The sequence below is a fragment of the Giraffa tippelskirchi genome, chromosome 8 (assembly GCF_054371585.1).
Source record: "Giraffa tippelskirchi isolate mGirTip1 chromosome 8, T2T-mGirTip1v1.2.pri, whole genome shotgun sequence".
Lineage (NCBI taxonomy): Eukaryota > Metazoa > Chordata > Mammalia > Artiodactyla > Giraffidae > Giraffa > Giraffa tippelskirchi.
The window spans coordinates 93,613,513-93,630,716 of NC_137282.1; the positions used below are offsets into that span (position 1 = coordinate 93,613,513).

Below are 17,204 nucleotides of genomic sequence, written 5' to 3' on the forward strand. Positions count from 1 at the left end.
CCATGGGATTCTCCAGGCAAGAATACTGGAGTGGGTGGCCATGCCCTCCTCTAGGGGATCTTCTTGACCCAGGGATCAAACCCAGGTCTCTTATGTCTCCTGCATTGGCAAGTGAGTTCTTTACCACTAGCGCCACCTGGGAAGACAGTATATATAATACACATACATACAAATACACACATACATGCTCAATAATAAGAAAAATCCAATAATTAAAAAATAGGTAAAAGAATTGGACAGTTTACCAATGAAGACATTTCCATGCCAAATAAGCACAGTAAGAGATGCTTAATGTTTGTGGGAAGAGAAATGCAAATATAAACCACAATGAGATACCAAAACATACCTACTTGAATAGCTTAAATTAAAAAGACTGTCAATACCAAGTTCTAGCAATGATGCAGAGCAACTGAAAATCTAGTTTGTTGTTGAGGATGCCAAAATGACATAACTACTTTGAAAAACAGATAAGCAGTTTCTCATAAAGTTAAACATACACTCACCATACAACCCAGCAATCCTACTCCTGGGCAAATCCAAGAGAAACGAAAGCATGTGTTCACATAATCTGTATGTTAATGTTTATAGCAAAGATCTATTCATGAATACTTCTACCAACCTTGTTCATAATAGCTCCAAACTTGAAATGCCTAAATGCCCATCAACTAGTAAATGGATAAATAAATTGTGGTACATCCATTCAGTGGAAACACATTACTGATACATATAACAATATGGATGAATTGTACATTATGCTAACTGAAAGGAGCCAGACAAAAAAGGCTATATACTGTTTGATTTCATTTAGATGACATTCTCGAAAAGGCAAAACTGTAAGAACAGAAATCAGACCAGCAGTTGCCAGGAGTGAGGGGTAGGGCAAGAAATGAACGGTAGGACTTCCCTGGTGGGCCAGTGGTTAGGAGTCCACCTGCCAATGCAGAGGACATGGGATTGATCCCTGGCTGGGGAAGACTCCACATGCTTCGGGGCAACTAAGACAGCAAACCTAGAGACTGTGTTCCACAACCAGAGAAGCCACCGTAATGAGAAGTAGCCCCTGCTTGCCACAACTAGAGAAATCCTATGTGCAGCAAGGAAGACCCTGCACAGCCAAAAATTAATAAATTTTAAAAAAGGGAGAAAGAAATGAACTGTAAAGGGGCACAAAGGAACCTTCTGAGGTGAAGGCAATGAAGATCTTCACTGTGGTGGCAGTTGTACAACTATATGCACTTAACAACTCACTGAACTGTACATTTAAGACAGTGAATATTAAAATATGTAAATTATACCTCAATAAGCCTAGCTAATAAAAAGCATTTGCTGAGCATCAAATGCAATGTGTTCTATAAGGTAGTATTTGTTGTTTAGTCATTAAGTCATGTCCAACTCTTTTGCGACTCCATGGACTGTAGCCTTCTAGGCTCCCCTATTCATAGGATTTCCCAGATAAGGATACTGGGAATGTCCTTTTTTCAAAGTCTTTTAAAGTTCTTTACTCTTCAGTGAGCTCAGTGTAGAGCTCAGTAATATGCACACATTTCAGTGGTGAAATGTGTGCATATTAAAAAGTGAAATAAAAAAGGTGAGTTAGCTTTGTGCAGTTTCCACAGTTCTGGTGAGAATGAAATGTGAATGCATGGGAGAGCTATGGAAATTGAAATGTAATTTTTGGCAATTCTGCATACAAGTTAAATGGTCTTCTTTTTGCATTTAAAACTGGCATTGCACTGGATAAAATTCATGGCCATATTTTAATTTGTACCTTTTCTTTACTTAGTATCACTTAATATGACAGGAAATAGCAAAAACAAAAAAACTCAATGAACAAAAAAACAAAACAAACAACCCTAAGATACCTTGAGAGTCCAAGAAGAAACAAAACCGTTCATATTTTGAAAGTGAAAGTGTTAGGCACTCAATCGTGTCTGACTCTTTGCAACCCCATGGACTGTCAGGCTCCTCTGTCCACGGGATTCTCCAGGCAAGAACACTGGAGTGGGTTGCCAATTCCTTCTCCAGGAGATCTTCTGGACCCTGGGATTGAACCCTGGTGTCCTGCATCTTAGGTGTATTCTTTACCATCTGAGTTACTAGACCCTATTTATTTATTTATTTTGGCCACCGACAGTGAAAGCACAGAGTCCCCACGACTGGACCACCAGGGAAATCCCAAAGCGTCATATTTTAATACCATTTTTGGTACAACTTTTTGAATAAGAAGGCCTGCATTTTCATTTTCCACTAGGCTCTGTACATTATGTAGCCAGCCCTAGCCAGGGGACATAACATATGAAGAGCCAGTAGGATGTTGTGAGTGTATATAAAAAGCAACTTAGCGTCAGATAGTATATCCTCCTACATTTCCAGACCACAGCATCATCAATCACTTCAGGTGACAGCATAACAAAAGCCTCTGTGCAGAATAAAGAAACTCATTTTTACGGTATATGCTTTCTTTCAAAAAAAATCATGGTAAAATACACATAACATAAAATTTACCTCTTTAACTATTTTTAGTTATTTTAACTATTAATATTAATATATTATTATATAAATTATCATATATAATTATATAATATATAATTATATATAATTTTATATAATATACAATATATATTTATTATATATTATATATATTAATATATATTGATATATTATATATTAATATATAACATTAATATATAATATATATTATATTATATATGTTATATGTTATATATTATATATTACATTATTATATATTATATATTTTATATATAATAATTATATATATAATTAATAAAATAAAACAATATTGTAATAATAATTAATATAATAAACCAATATATTTATTATATTAATAAAATACATTATTTTAATAGTTATTTTAACTATTTTCAGTTCATTGGTGGTAAGCATATGTGCATTGTTGTGCCACCAATCTCCAGAACTTTTTCATCTTGCAAAATTGAAACTCTGTACCCATCATGCAATAACTCCCACTCCCCTGGGCCTACGTGCCTTTGGCAACCACCATGCTACTTCCTGTCTCTGTGACTTTATTTAGATACGTCATATAAGTGGGCTCCTGCAGTATTCGTCTTTTTGTAACTGGCTTATTTCACTGAATGTAACATCCTCAGTGTTCATCCAAGTTGTAACATGTGACAGGATTCCCCTTTGTTTTAAGGCTGAATGCTATTCCATCATGTGTGTAAGCCCATTTTGTTTCTCCACTCATCTGTCAGTGGACGCTTGGGTTGCTTCCATCTAGAGAAGCTCATTTTAATGGTGATCAGAGCTTGCTTCAGTGGCTTTTGCCTCTTTTAGTTAATTCATCCGTTTATCCACCTATTCTTTGACTTATTCCACAAAGGACTTAAGGTAATTCATAGACATTACCAACTAAAGAAAAGCAAAGAGAGAGATTCAGGACAAATGGAAAAGGTGGGTGACAAAACAGTAAAGCGGGTCCTAGGAGAAATTTGGCCGACAAAGTTTTCTAAAAGCTATGTGCTCTCAATGTGCCTAGATTGACCTGATTCTTACCTGGGGTTTCTCCAACTTTTTGGTGTCCTGGCACGTATAGAAAGCAACCATATTTGCATGGACTACAGGGGAAAATGATGAGGCTGTCCTCCACTCAAAGGGGGCTGGTCCCAGACCACACACCATCTCTGTTCTCTGAGGATTGGGGGAACCAGCAATTCAAGCCCCTATGTGACCTCTCCTGGAAGGCCAGTGGCTGCCACACACTGTATGAGGAGCTCTGCCAATCTACCCTCTTGCAAGAGCCTTGCTTTAACACAAGCTGCATATTTCAGTTGTCTATAAATGACCCAAATAATAATTTCTATCTCCAGCCAAGAAACTTGTGAAGCAATGGAAAACACCAAGGCTCTGGAGTTAGAATGAATGGAGTTGTTTCTGTTTCTGTCACTAGTTCTGTGACTGTGCTTAATCACTCTGTGCCTCAGTTTAGTTATTTATTAATGAGACTGAAAATACCTGCCTGATAGTAATGCATGATAACTAGAGGTAATGCTTTTGGAACATGTAACATACAAAAGAGCCTCACTTGGCATGCCCAAATGCTTGGTATTGATAGTAATGCTTTGGCCACCTCATGTGAAGAGCCAACTCATTGGAAAAGACCCTGATGCTGGGAAAGACTGAGGGCAGGAGGAGAAGGGGATGAGAGAGGATGAGATGGTTGAATGGCATCATCGACTCAATGGACATGAGTTTGAGCACGCTCCAGGAGATGGTGAAGGAAAGGGAAGCCTGGCATGCTGCAGTTCATGGGGTTGCAGAGTCAGACATGACTGAGCGACTGAACAACAGTAACAACAAGTGCTAAACTAGATACTGTTCCACCTAGAATAGCAGTTCAACAGAACTTTAAGTTACTTCCTTCCTTCCTTCATTGATTCCTTTATATGGACAAAAACTTACAGAGTACTTATTTTGTGCCAAACACTACCAGGTGCTGGGGATACACCTGGTAAGTGAAGTGTAGTAAAACGCTCCTAGTCAGAAGACTTGTGTTCTAGTCTGGCTATGCAATGAAGTGTCTGTGTGATTTTGACTGAATCACTTCAACCTCCTGGGCCATTGTATCCGTCAGCTCTCACACGGTTATGCTACAAAACAAGCGACCCTAACATCTCAGAGATTTAGTCAAACGTTTACTTGCCCATATTACATAGAGATGTAGACTGGCAGCAGCTCTGCTTCGTTCCAAAGCCTAAAGGTGTAGACAGGAGAAGTTCTCATGGGGCGAACTGAAATAAGAGGACCACAGCTGAGCCATACAATTGCATCTAACATGTCTGCTTGGAAGCAAATGCCACATCTGCCCACATTCTACCGGCCAATGCCGGTCACATGGCCAAGCCTACTGCAAGGGGGCAGGGTGAGGGTAGGGAGGAAACTAATAATGATGAACAATGAACACAGTCTCTCACTGTCAGTTTCCTAAGTTATAAAATGAAGCTGTTAGACTTGAGTTCTCTATTCCCTCCCAGCTCTACATCTGGCAATTCTACGGATTAACGGAGAAAGGCATCATCATCATCATAATAATTGTGAACTATTGTTACCTGATTGAAGAAGCTGGGAGGCACACAGCTGGAGCACCATGTTAAACACAAAATGCTCTGGACAAAGACCTATATCATCTCATAAGCCCAGTCACTCCTCTGCAGGGAAACACAAGGACAAAAGTGATATTACTACCCATGCTTCTGAAACTTTTTTCCCACTTTGACCCTTTAGGTCTTTATGAACTTTGCCCAGTCACAGCTTTCAAAGACGACAGGTGTGTCCCCGGAACTGTGTGGACCCCTCGATGTTCCCCAAATAATATTAAAATGGTAATGCACTTTGGGGAGGAAACTGTCACTTAAAGAACCTAACTCTGAAAAAAAACCCCAAATCTGTAGTGAATCTTTTAAAAAGATACAAAATTGTTTTCAATGGTTGAGCTTCCAGAATCAATTGTTTGCAAATATAGATTTTAATTTGCTGTCAATCTTAGAAAAGGATTGAGACAGGATAATATTCCCTGAAAATGTTGGCCACTAGACCTATCAAATTCTGTGTTAAGCCTGTCATCACCCTCCAAATGTAACTTCTAAGTGTTCAGGCGCCTATGGGCTCATCAATTATCAGCCTCATGTACTATGTACTAAACTAGAATAATAATAAAATGATTTCCACTGTTTTGATTCAAATGGTTATGAATACTGAAACCTATGATGTGGCAAGTATTATGTTGTGGTCTTACATTTGTGGTCTTTGCTCTTGCCATATCTCTGCAAGGTATTACCTCAATTTTTCAGATGAGCAAACCAAATTTCCTAGAGGTTCAATAACTTGCTGAAATACTTCAAAACAGAGCATATTTTAAACCAGTGCTACTGTGATACCAAAGTTCAGTCCATCCTGCTGAAGAAGAAAACCAGAAAGTTCTTTGACTACCTCTAACTGCCATAAGGATGGAAGACTAAACAGCTTTTTTTCTTCTTTGTATTTCCAATCATAATTTTCCTCCCTGGAGGATAAGAGCTATTATACCATGAAATTTCTATATGCAGGATGGGAAAAGATGAACTGTCTGACAGTAAGGGATATAGGTGCCTTTCTTTGTGTGCTTGGGATGAAAGTTTAATTAAACAGGTTAATTGCAATCCTTTCCCTATGTATATATATATGGACACCATATCTGGTGAAAGAACAGCCTACAGATCTCTTTGGTATACGTTTTATTCTGACTCCCCTGGGGCTACTGTCTACACACTCAGTGGGTTAGAACGAGACCCCCAGATCCCAGTTCTGAGTGTTGATGTACACTAATTACACGGTCTCCTTGAGGTGGGATAAACTGAGCACTCAACAGAAGAAAATGGCTTTTCCTTCTGGCTAATAGATGAGAAGAGTTGCCCCCTCACATCAAAGGTGCCCACATCCATCCGCCCGCAGTGGGCCACGGCCGTTCATCGTCAGTGCCACCGACTCGGCAGCCTGTCCAGCCACATCTGGAAAAGTGAAGCGAGCTGCAGAGACGACATGTGTTGGTGAATGCTTTCAGCACAGCATACTGACAACAGGCTAACACGGTTTTTCCCCCTGTTTGTATCAAGCCTAATAAGTTATTTAAAAGTTAGAGCTTCCAGGTTTAGGTAAGTTAATGAAAACATGTCCAGACAGATATGTATTAAGGCCATCGGTGACACTTTGAGAAGTAAGATGTGACAGGCCCAGGAGGGTTAATGAGACCCATAAAAAGGGTGATGAGTCCAGGGGAAAACTAGGGGGTTCCAGTGTGTGTACCCTAAGAGGACAGGTGCTGGTACCCCTAACACACCACACCACTCTCTATCTCTTTACCAGAGACTGGATATCTTCTGAAGAACAGCACGTGACCTGTCTGAATGACAGCACAGCTCCCCGAGGGGCTGAGCAGTAGTTTTTCTGACTGCCCTGGAAGGTTTCAGTTTTCTGTCTAAATTCCCAAAAAGCCTCTCCAGTCAGGAACTATGTCTTTGGCTTTTATTTATTTCTGTAGCACTGACAGCCTTGTGCACGGTCCTACATGGAAGGCACTTTGTAGCAAATCCTTTGTTCTAATTCAGCACGAGATACGACAGCCCAGTAAGGGACAACAGAAGTAGAATGATAATCCGGTGATTACTCTAATCATTCTCTTCAACAAGCTCCTCAGCTAAGGAGAAGATTCTCTGTAATTCAAAAGCCTTCATAAATGTTGTTCTACTCACCATCCACCCATAGGTGCTTCCTATTGAACTACTAATTTTCATAAAAGTACCCTTTCTTCATGGAATCCCAAAGTTCATATTATCCCTTTCCTGGTATAGTCCCATGAGAATATGAGGAAAGACACGAAGGTGTGTGGCTGGGGAGGAGAGCAGAAGAAATTCCTGTGCTTTGCTACAAGAGCTTTGGACGGCACGCAGCTCCATGGTGCATCTGGCTCATGTCCAGGTCCCTCTTAAATCTCTAAGATTCTTGCTCAACCTCTGATTTCCCCAGTCTCTTCCTGCTGCTCTGGGCCTCCCCTCAGGAAAGAGTCATTTAGAGAACGTTTGCCATGGCCTACCTCATCCCCACAGGGAATTGGTGAGGCCACTTTCAGAGGTGAAAGCTCAATTTGGGGTTTGGCTCTTCACACCAACTCAAGAAAGGGCGGTGTGGTGAGAAGCCTGGGAGGCAAGACCTTCCCTTCTGCCCCCACAGAGAGCAGATTCTTGTTAGGAAAGCTCAGTCTGATCAACTTTTCTTTTTCTGGAGAACTGTAGGGAGGCACAGCTACCTCATGGGAGCAACAATCATCCAGAGGCTCAGCCAAGCTCACAGGAGTAGAAAGTGGCAACACTAGAATTCCATTCTGGATCTTCCAACCTGGTTCACCAGTAGTTCCACACTGCTCTGCGCATCTCACAGGCTGTGTGGGCACCCTGGGACCATACTGGACAGTACAGATGGATGAGCTTGTAGAGGCCCAAGCAGTTCCCCCTGTATTTAATCTAAGGATAGGATTTTATTTGAAGACTTTCACGGCGAAAGAAAAGTTGTCTTGTCTACATCATGTTATCTTTAATTCCGGAAGATTTTACTACAGTAAAATCTGGAAGCTATTCTCAGGTAGCTCTGTGTGAACTAAGTTTTTACCAGAGATCTTTTTATCCAAAAAGCATCATGGTAAAAAAAAAAAAAAAAAAAAAAAAAAAGCATCATGGTAATAGAAAGCATTTACACCAGGGTCATTGACCCACACACATGTTCCCAGCCCCCTGAATAACTAGAGCTCTAATTCACCATTTTGCTATTTCCTAAGGATGCTACTGAGATTTTAATATTTATTCTCCACAAGAATAGCAGAGTGATTCTAAGTATGGGCTGTTGTCAAAGAGACTGGGTCTAACACTTACTGTGTAACCTCAGGCAACTTAAGAAACCAAAGACCCCGGAACAAAATGAAAAATCTTTTATGCCACATCAGGCTGAAGATTGGGTGACCTAACATATTTAGGGCACATAGTAAGTGCTCAATAAATATTTGCTGCTATTATTATTGATGCTGCTGCTGTTGTTGTTATTTGAGGGATGCATGCCAAGGTCTGGCAACAGCCTCTGAACAAAACAAATGGAGTCAGCCTCATAATCCAAAAGCTTTAAATTCTTGGCTTAGATTAGTAAATTGTTATCTAAAATAATGGTGTTTAGGACAGAGCTGTACCCACAGAACAAACCCAGAGGACTCAGTATATGAGTAATTCACCACTGGAAAGGAGGAATTCACCACTTACCCAAACTGGTGGTGGAGCTAGTGATGTGAGCCAGAAACACTGTTCTCCTACCATCAGGCAACTGCAGTCTTCAGATCTGTCGTAGTTGGCTCAGCTAATATCCACATTTCCAATTTCCACACTATCTGTAAACGTTTAATTCAAAGGCTTTCCTATTTAATATCAAACAAATGAGAGAAACTCTCATCAGCTCATTAGTGCTGTGCCAGACTTCCATTGGGATATGGCGGCGACTGGAACTCAGCTGTGTGGAGACCTCAGTAGGATTTCTCAAATGGCTGAATGGAGAGCAATACATCAGCCTACTAAAATCTCACATGCCATTTGGTTTAAATTTAAAGTTCCTTTGAGGTTAAGTAAGTATTAGAACCAGAAGGAAGGCAGGTTTACAATCTGTTAGCCTGGGCTCCACATGCTGCAATTGTCACAAATATACCTCTTTTCGGCAAGAGGGGTCAGTGCCAGTCCAAAATCTCCCCAGCTCCATTTACCATTCAGAACTAGACTTTCAGGTTCCTATCAACCTCCACCCAAGGCTGCTGAATCCACAGTCTAGATGGGCAGACTGTTCGATGGAAATATAACGCAAGTCACAAATGTAAGACACATGTGTCATTTACAATGTTCTGGTAGTCATGCTAAATAAACAGGGGAAGAAATAAAGAAAGAGCAGAAAAGAAAAAGAGAGAGAAAGGGAAATAGGTGAAATGAACTTTAATAATGTTTTAACCCTGTATATCCCCCAAATTATCATTCCAACATGTTATCAATAAAAAATTATCAATGATATTCTACATTTTGGGGGTACTAAGTCTTTGAAGTCTGATGTGTATTTTATACTTACAGCACACCTAGGTTGGAACCAGCCACTTTTCAAGTGCTCAATGGGTACCGTATTGGGCAGGGCAGGTCTAGACTTTAGATGAGGGTGATTCCACACAGTGCACTATAACTTAAAGCAGCAGACCAGTGGCTGAAACACCCAGCAGAGTCTGAGGAAGGGTCTCAGGAGGCTGAGAGGAATGGGTGGCCCCTGTGAAACAGAATCTGTCACCACAGTTCCTTTTGAAGTGCATTTGTTTGCAATAACTTCTATAAACATCAACGGCTCTCTCCCCTTTGTTTCACAGTTTGGGAACCCAATTTATCTCTGACGGAGGAGAGTATTATTTTCTCAGCTGCAAATCATGTTAATTGGGCAGCAACTAGATAGGAATGTGGAGTAAACACCCCTCATACCTTTAATGCTTTTGATGACTTTTCCAGCCCCATACTGTAGGTACTGTATTGAAAGGAGGTAGCAGCCCCTACCCCTGCTAAGGAGACAAGCATCTGCAGAGTAGGGGTGGGGGGTGGGGTGGAGAGGAGAGGCATGGATGCAATCTAAAGGGAATGCATTTCAAAGTTCTGATTCTTGGTTCTTTTCTTTTGTTTGATGATCAGATAACTTGGCTCATTTGGCCAGAGTAAGTGCAAAAGGATGTTTATCAGGGGTCTTCTAAGTCAAGTTTGAGAGGCTACTGCAGTGCATCATGACATTTGGTTAAAACACTGATCTCTTTTCATGGCAGACATTGTGCCAATTGCTTTTCCTTCTCTACCTGTGCCCACCTTTCAGCTCTTGGGTCACTGGATGCCTCACCAATTGCCTCAGGTGATGAGACATCTGCCTTTCTTTTCTCAGGTGGGAGGAGGGGTGCTGTGAAAAGGAGGGGAAGGTGAAGCAGCAGAAGCTGATGCAATCTCAGGCAGACCAATTTCGGGAACAGACACCTAAGTAAGATGAGGATCTGGATGTTTCCATAGAACTACTCTGTCTTGTACCTGCTGGAACATCATCTTATAACCCAAGTGTGGGAGTAAATGTAGTTTGATGCCTGCTGACACCGAACATAAAAAAGACTTTCCTTCACAAGTCTTCAAATGGTTTTCAGAGTCCTCAGTTATGACCCTGCTCCTCTTTCTTAATCCAGATCCTCATCCCACTTCTAGAAGGCTCCTTTATATCTCAACAGAGGAGGACATAGTAAACTCAGCACCGCCAGACTACAGAGAACCTGTAACCTCATGTTCCAGGATAATGGCCAACCACAATGTCAGGAAGAACGTGTCTGATGTAGGCTGAGTTTAACAGCTCCTGGACAAATAAATGTCCTTATTTCTAATTCACTTTCATCATTGTTCACCCTCTTCTGCCCTCTGCTGCCCATAAACACTCAAAAGCAGATGGTTAGAGTCACCTGGGGACCCTAATAAAATATAGATTCATGAGTTTCTCACTCATATTCTGATTTTAGTGGATCTAGAAGCAAGGCCCAGGAATTTGCATTTGTAGGACTATTTTGTCTTTACACCAGTCTGTAGAACACACCCTTGGAAGCCCTGTTGGATGTCTGCTGGAGTAATGCTTTCAATGTTAAGAACATCATGTCAATATCAGCGTATAATTTTTTCCTGTGCTTTCAAAGGTAGGGCTATGATTTCAGGGCTGTGTTCTGTCAAAGGAAATGTACATGTGCATCTTTCTGATTCCTAGCAGATAACCAAATCATCAAAAAGACCCATTTTTTTGATTTTCAAACATTTCAAAGACCATGTTAGAGGGCAGCCAGACCTTTTCCTGGATGAGCAACTCGAGGTGCCTACTCATTACATTGCCCCCTCCTTGGCAGTGTCAAAGAGACTGTTGCACCCCCTGGCCTCCTTCTAGGGGTTCCATATACTTTGTAGCATGTAACCCTGCTATCCTGGCTACAGTTAATGGGACTAAGGATGGAAGCCCTAACTGGTGTCAGCAATCCATAAGACGGCAGTGACTCATGAGCAACTAGCCTCACAGGAGTACCTACCCCTCAAGAATGATTGGCAATAACCTTCCTTGGGAAGTTTGCATGTGCCAGAGAGAGAGAGTCAGCTAGGCAGTGGCAGGTTACACAGTAAGTCTCCATCAGAATCACCACATGGTGGAGCACCAGAGAGACTGCAGTGACTAACAATCTACCCTGTAAGAGCTAACTTACGAAGCATCTGTTCTGTGGCTGGTATCCTGGTGGCTCAGTGGTAAAGAATCTGCCAATGCAGGAGACATGGGTTCGAATCCTGGGTTGGGAAGATCCCCTGGAGAAGGAAAGGGCAACCCACTCTGGTATTCTTGCCTAGAGAGTCCCATGGACACAGAAGCCTGGGGGGCTGCAGTCCATGGGGTCCCCAAAGAGCTGGACACGACTCAACAACAACAACAATGTGGCAGGTAAGATGCTAAGTTTTTTATTTATAGTATTTCATTTAATCCTTATAAAGACTCTATGGTTATATGGTATGAATTGATTATGCAATTGTGTGTGTGTATGTGCGCGCTCTCAATCATGTCAAACTCCTTGCTACCTTATGCACTATAGCCCATCAGGCTTCTCTATAGAATTTTCCAGGCAAGAACACTGGAGCAGGTTGTCAGTTCCTACTTCAAGGGATCTTCTTTACCCAGGGATTGATCCTGTGCCTCTCGTGTCTTCAGAGTTGGCACGCAGATCCTTTCCATTGTGTCACTTGGGAAGCCCAATGGTTATATGATATGAATTGTTAATATTTCCATTTTACAGATGAGGAAACTGAGCCTTAGAAAGATTAACAATTTGCCCAAGGTCAGCAAGTGTCAACACTGGAATTCAAACCCAGTTTATTTCAGAGCCCATATGTGTATTGAGGGTGGGGCTGGTTACATAACTTGGAGAATCCAGAGCAATATGAAGGAATGGGCCCTTTGTTCAAAAAGTAGAGAAATATGTCATTAATATAAAGCTCTTTCCTTTTTTCCAAGACCCTGATGTTGACTGGCCATGGTGATTGTATTTGCTGTTTAATGTCATCCTGAGTAACAAAGATTAAAAATTAAAATTATTAACATAAATTTTACCACTCATTTTTATATTATGCAATGCCAGTTTTGAGTGCCAGTTTTAACTTCTATGCAGAATCACTGAAATTACACAATTTGTATTTCATAACTCAATGTATTGACTTTACAGAAATGAACTCATCTGTTTATTATTTCACTTCTTGATGTACATACATTCCACCAACTCTCTACCTTCTGCTACTGATGAGTAGTAAAAAAGAACTGAAAAGAACTGGAACTATGGATTATCCTGTCTTCCTCTTTCTTCTATGTTATTATTTTCAGCGTAAGTGGTAGGCTAATACATGAAAGTAAAATAGATAAGAAAGAATATGATTAGGTATTGAAGGGGAGCAGAATTTGACACCCCAAATATGTTTCTTTGGTAGAAGGGTTATTTTAGTCTGGTTATTTTTTAGAAATAGCAGATACAGGAGAAGCTGTGAAAATTGTGTAGAAGTTAACACTTTCATAAGAAAACTTTACATTTATTAACAGAAGAAAAATCTCCATTCAGGAAGGGTATCTCTGTGTACCAGGAAGGGCAGAATGACTAAGCCTTCAGAAACTCTTATCAATGGAGAAAGCAACTGACTGAAGTTTGCATGACAACCATGCCCTGGGTTTCCTGTGCTTTGCCTGATAAACTGGCTTCCCTCCCACAGCCCTCCATTTTCGTGTGTCTTTACCTGGAGATGGTATTTAAGATAGTGGTTTGGGCCACATAGGGGAGTTATTCAGTTTTCCTGGGTATCTCCCATGTATACAGGAGGTATACATGTTATTAACTTTGTCTTTCGCCTATTAATCTTTTATTACACAGGGAGTCTCAGGCAAGAATCTAAAAAGGAAGAGGGAAAATTATTATTCCTCTCCTACCTGTTTCTTGATTGTTGGTATTTCTTAGACCATCATTTGCCCTCTGACTGTATTTGAAGCAAATTCAAGTTTGGATGGAAAGCATGGCCTCTGAGAAATATAAGCATCTCCTCAAGACATAAACTTAACATGCTGACCTTGTACTTGGTTTGAGATCACACACGCTGTGGTTCCACTGGGACTGGGTTAATGGGGCATCAGAAACACTACAACATAAACAGGCAGGCAAGGATGCACACAGTGGCACCATTACTGCACTGGTCTTCACTTACAAAACACAAGTTCAAAGATAAAATTACTAAGAATTTTAAGATGGTGAAAGCAGGGCATTGAGTCAGGCACCTGGCCCTTCTGAGGATGGGCACACCTGGGTAGTGAGAGTAGAATAGAGTCTTGCCATCCAGGTGTTGTTGGATGATATAAAATTCTACTGCATCTTGAAAAACATTGTTTCAGTTACTACAGCAGCCCAGACATACAGCCTCAGAAATGGAGTTGCCCCACCTTTATTTGTTGGTGAGGTTATGGGTTACATCCTATTATCTGAGGCAACTTAACTATATTCACCAAAGCACTTTCTGGGCGGCCTGTGGGGCTCTTCTGATCTTTGGAAGGCTTCCACAGGTGGGTGGGAACAGCAACCTGCAGAACCTCCACTCATCCGCCTCCATCAGGGAAATTCAGAGGCCACCCTGGAGGCATCCAATCTTGTCTTCATTGTTCCAGACAACGGGCTTCTGGGGTGACAGGCAGGCAATAAATGTAAGAAGGCTGGTTTTCTAGTTCTATAGTTCTCCAATACCTCAGGGCCCTCAGTTTAGCCTCAGTAATTTAATTATTGCTCCCATTGACAAATGCTTTCCTGTTATTAATACATCTTTCATTTTAGCACATTTATTCTTCCACAGTGTTATCTGTAACCATCTTAGGACTTTTAACTCAGACCTCCCCAGGTTACTCTTCCTAAATAGCTATTTTGATTGTATTCCTCTTCTTAAAAACATTCATTGGCTCCTAGATATTGTTCAAGTTCTTTGTCCTAGCATTCAAGGCCCTCCACAATCTGACCCTATCTTTCCATCTGTGTTTTCATTCTTTCCTTCTGGGAAAGAGAGTAACATGTGATCCTGGCTCTTTTGCGCATCTACTGTGTCTTTCCTTCCTGCTCCTCCTTTCATACTACTTTCTACACAATGGATTCTTGGTAAGTACATGGTATTTACAAATTTTTTCACCCCACAAAATAAACGTACATTGCATATCTACCCCATGGTCAACATCATGTAATAAGTAGAAGGGAAGTGTTTGAGTTAAACAATTTAGCGAACAGAATTAAATAGTGATCATTTCCTCCACTTTTTCAAAAAGTGATGACTGAAGTTGTTTGGTGTATTTATAATCTTGCTAAAATGCAGATTATCACAAAAGCAAGATTTCATTTTCTACCTATTAAATCAGGATAGATTAATATAATTCAAAACCTAGTTCACAAGGTAATAGAGAAATGGGACATGACCTGTACTCACTGCTTGGAGTTGTGGATTGGTAAGAATTTGGGAGGGCAATTTGAGAATATGCTTTAAAATCTTAAAAGCATTTATGCCTTTTGACCCTGTAATTTCAGGGGATCTTCCCGACCCAGGGATCGAACCCAGGTCTCTAGCATTGTAGGTGGATTCTTTACTGTCTGAGCCACCAGGGAAGCCCAAAAGTACTGGAGTGGGTAAGCCTATCCCTTCTCCAGGGGATCTTCCCAACCCAGGAATCGAACTGGGATCTCCTGCATTACAGGTGGATTCTTTACCAGCTGAGCTACCCAGGAAGCCCAATTTCATTTCAGACCGTTCATTTTGCTTGCTATGGAAGTCAACAAGAAATGTGCACAAACATTCTACAGACATTTAAGACAGAAATCCAAATATCCAACAGAGAATGAGTTAGATAAATAATGGTATTTGTAAGTGCTAGGCAGCCATTTAATATCATGTTTTGGGGAAAAATATACAACATGGAAAAATGCTCCTTATATATTAGTAAACAAAAAGTATGTTCTAAAACAATATGCATAGTTTGCCTCACTTTTGTAAAATTGTGGAAAAGAGAGTAAAAGGTTACATATCACTTTAATATGATTCTTTCTAGACTTATAGTTATTTTCTATTTTCTCTCTTATATAGTCATTATATTTTCCACAATGAAAGTGAATCACTTTTTAAACTACTGATGATAAAGTTCACTTTCACACAATCCTAGCCCTATGAAAACAATGTATTAAACTTAAAACCCTTGTCTCTAACTTGAAGTTGTCAGTCAGTCAGCAATATTCATGAAACTTCCCTTTAGTGCTCTAAAGAGTTATTGTAAAAAGCAACAACGGGCGTAAGCACTGTGTTTCTGTGATCATGAGCTAATGAGGACACAAATTAGGGAAAAAAAACCCAGTGACTTCTGAAGAAATAAAGATTTAACTAGCCAATATTTAGTTTTGAGGACTATATCAGGTTATATTTTTAATCGATTTTTACCTCTCTCCAGTACCCTTGGTGGCTCTGTTGGTAAAGAATCCACCTGCAATGCAGATTTTGGTTCGATCCCTGGATTGGGAAGATCCCCTGGAGGAAGGCATGGCAACCCACTCCAGTATTCTTGCCTGGAGAATCCTCATGGACAGAAGAGCCTGGCGGGCTACAGTCCATGGGGTCATAAAGAGTCGGACATGACCGAGCAGCTAAGCACAGCACAGCACCAGTACATATACAGCCCAATGCCTTGCACACAATATACATTCAATTGGTGCTGCTGAATGAGTAAATGAATGGGCAGTTGAATGACAAAAGACTGAAGTCATACAGGTCACTGGAGGTGTGCTGACCTAGTCTAGAAAAGCTCTGTGACCAGGTGAGGGTGGGTTTTTATGGAACTTCCTTGATTGTAAAACCTCACCATTTACACCTTTCAACCTCCCCCATCTCTTGCAGAGCTTTCTACCTAAGAAATGCAAAGGGAAAACTGCTCCAAACATACCTTCTGGAACCAATGTTGTTAACATTTATTGAATGTTTCCTAAGTGCCAGGCTCCATGAGAAGCACTTTCTACACATGACACATGTTATCTACTCCCCATGAGAGCCCTTTGAAGTAGGTATCTTACCTTAACTGTGGAGGAGAAACTGCAACATCACTAAGTGATTATTCTCCAGAGTCATGTGATTAACAAGGAGTGGAACAGAACTCTTACTTAGTTCTGGTTGAGTCCAAAAACTGGGGGATTAGTCACTAGGCTACATTCCTTGGATCAGGACACAGATTTTCAGTGCTGATTAACATGCTAGATTGACACACATTTTTAAAAAAAAATTATTTTTCCTGGTATTGTCCTTAATTGCAGGTATTCTGATGAGTGCACCAAACTAATGATAGCATCTCACAATACTCTTGCTAACTTTTCTATTAAATCAATTGCTCTTTTTTCCTTCTTGATTTGAGTAGTTCTGAATATATTATTTTCTGGCAACAGACTTGGTTTTGTGTTGCAAATTTCTTCTATTCTGTGGCTTTTTCCTCACTCTCTTCACTTTCCTTTTCCTTCTTTTTCTCCTTCAAACAATTTTTCT

The 17,204-nt window shown here is 40.6% G+C and overlaps 1 protein-coding gene across 7 annotated transcripts in view; it reads right to left on the reverse strand.

Moving 5' to 3' along the window:
- The window catches only part of ARL15 (ARF like GTPase 15), a 632,366-nt gene that overhangs the window by 139,334 nt on the left and 475,828 nt on the right, over positions 1–17,204 (reverse strand). For 2 of the 7 annotated variants that reach the window (XR_014061454.1, XR_014061456.1), the window contains exons 6-9: positions 13,401–13,552; positions 9,661–9,849; positions 8,817–8,968; positions 5,088–5,186 (exon numbers count right to left, since the gene is read on the reverse strand). The exons of 1 other annotated variant lie outside the window; for it this stretch is intronic. The gene's annotated coding sequence lies outside the window, so the exon portion shown is untranslated. The remainder of the gene's footprint in view (positions 1–5,087; positions 5,187–8,816; positions 8,969–9,660; positions 9,850–13,400; positions 13,553–17,204) is intronic. 4 more of the 7 variants (XR_014061453.1, XR_014061458.1, XR_014061455.1 and 1 more) reach the window with 3 other exon arrangements.